The 2,500-nt window shown below is 35.2% G+C and overlaps 1 protein-coding gene across 1 annotated transcript in view; it reads right to left on the minus strand.

The window, feature by feature from the left end:
* Window positions 1–2,500, minus strand: part of LOC137641614 (T-box transcription factor TBX20-like) — a 139,120-nt gene that overhangs the window by 7,915 nt on the left and 128,705 nt on the right.

Below are 2,500 nucleotides of genomic sequence, written 5' to 3' on the forward strand. Positions count from 1 at the left end.
GTTATCTGGTGTCACAACTAACAGGTCACTGATGCTTGATTCTCCTTATTTGAGGTTTATATAATTTTACGTCCCAAGAATCATGGTCACCGATCTCTAATAAAGTCATTTCATTAAGAATTATTTTTATTAATGTTGTCAGTATGGAATATCTCATAGTCAGGTATTTCCATCAATATTTATTAGAATATTATCTCGTGCGATTTATGTAACCTGAGAAGATTAGGTATTTTGGAAAATTTTCATATGTATTTAAGAGTCTTAATGCGTAGCATTTTATATTATTTCATTCATATTCGAAGGAATAAGCTTATTACGAATATATTTTCATAGGAAATAAAATATTCACCATTAGAGTATAGCAGTACTTCCGTGTCTTTAAAAAAAACTGTCGATGTTTATTTATATGAGTTTGAAAATATTTATAAATATATGACGCATTGAAAAGTAATTTACCAAAGAACGGCAGACAATTTTGAATCCGTTTTATCGATTATTTTACTTCGTTATTAAAGATGAAAATCATAGAAGCTCAGTCGATTTTTTTTTTTAATAAATCGAAAAACTTTATTGATTTTTTTTTTTCTTTCAGAGGAGGAAAAAAACATAATCTGTTTTTCAAAATGTTTATCTCTCCATTTGATATAATCATTTTTGAGATTTTTCAAAATTAATTTCTTATTTCCATCTACACTTTAAAGTAAAAATAGTCCTCAATAAAAGTTTTACAATCGAAAAAAAATAATTTCATTGAATCTGTTAATGATTTCTCCTTATTTAAAAAGGAATTTATTTAACTTTTTAATCAAGGTGTACCTTTAGGAAAATAACTATTCATTGCATTGTGTTTTCTTATATACCTCGTTACCTCGGCATGTAAATTACTTCTAAGGTCCAGATTCCTTCTTTTCATTATTTAGTTTAAGGTGAGGGGTAGCGAGAGGGGAAAAAAAAAAAAAAAGGAAGAAGCGGGGGTCCCTCCAAGAATTGCCTTCAGAACCTGTCATTAATTCTATAAACAGGCTGAGGGTTTGTTTGGCAAGCCATCATTGAAAAGAACAACGGCCACTTAACCCGAAAATTCACCGAGACATTGACACCAAAAGCAGGGCTTTGATAGGGGAAGGGGAAAAAAATCGCTGCCAGAGATAAAACAATAAAAAAAATGAAAGTGAAAAAAAAAAGAAAAAAAAAAAAAAAAAAAACGAAGGTGGAAGTGCGTCGGCGAAGTTCTTTAGCGGCGCGAAGCTTTAGTGACTAATTTATTGTTGGTGAGAATATTACATTGTTCTTAAAACAAGCGCCGGCACCCCGGGCTAAGATACATCATGTTGCCCACTCGCAGGGGTAAAAGATTTTTTTTTCCCTCTCTTCTCTCATAACGACTTCGGTGGAAGAAGGTTGGAGCCGATAGATGGAGAGAGAGAGGGAGAGGAAGTTGAAAGGGAAAGATGTAGAAGGGTGCACTCATTCCCAAGGAGATAGATAGATGAAGATAGGAATGATAAAGAAATGTTAATCTAATGAAATATCAGCTTTTACATAAAAACATTTTTAAGTTACGCATTGGCCTAATTTCAGTTAATTTTACTGTGAAGTAGAGATTTGCCGTGATCCAAATTATTTAATCTTTGTCAGTAAGACATTCTCGTATGCCTTGATGTATGTGTTTATACACACACTCACAGAGAGAGAGAGAGAGAGAGAGAGAGAGAGAGAGAGAGAGCACCTCGACCTAACCTGAGCTCTCGGGGTCCGTGTCTAGTCCGTGCGGGCTTATCATTACCAATTTTTACGGGCAGCATATGAGGCAAAAAAATTAATAAAGGAGAGAAGAAGTATGTGGTGTAAAATGTGATATGTGACACGACTTTGACTCTTGTATCTCTTGTCCTCACGGACCCACAGTGCCTTTAACAATCGAGGGAAATATGGACTTTACACGAGTAGTACTTATGGATGAAATTACCGACGCAACTTGTCAAAAATATGGACCAAACAGACGGGATGGTAAAAGCTTGTGGTCTGTCCTGTAATTACGGCCTCAGATGATAATTATCTACTTAGGGACGTATTACAAAACTTGTCCTGAGCACACCTTTCTGAAGGTTGGCAGCCAATCACGGAACTACTTCTCTCTCTCTCTCCTCTCTCTCTCTCTCTCTCTCTCTCTCTCTCTCCCCGTTACTTATACCAGCTTCTGCAAGTCTTCTATCCAGTTCGTAAGACAACAGATTTTCAAACCAACTGATTTTTTGCCCTGATTCCATACTGAGACAGATTGTTGTCCCAGATAATAATGATAACAATGATAACAAACCAACTGTAAAACCGAATGTGATAATTAATTGAATTATATAATAGTAATGCAGTTACTCCAAAGGTAATCGAGAATAATGATATTATCACAACACACAGTTTTGACCCGATGAGTTTCGCTCACATCATCTTCAACCAGAACTGGTCGTGTTGCAGTCTCGCAGGTGAAACTTTCAAGATG

This window comes from Palaemon carinicauda, chromosome 5 (assembly GCF_036898095.1).
Source record: "Palaemon carinicauda isolate YSFRI2023 chromosome 5, ASM3689809v2, whole genome shotgun sequence".
NCBI classification, from domain to species: Eukaryota; Metazoa; Arthropoda; class Malacostraca; order Decapoda; family Palaemonidae; genus Palaemon; species Palaemon carinicauda.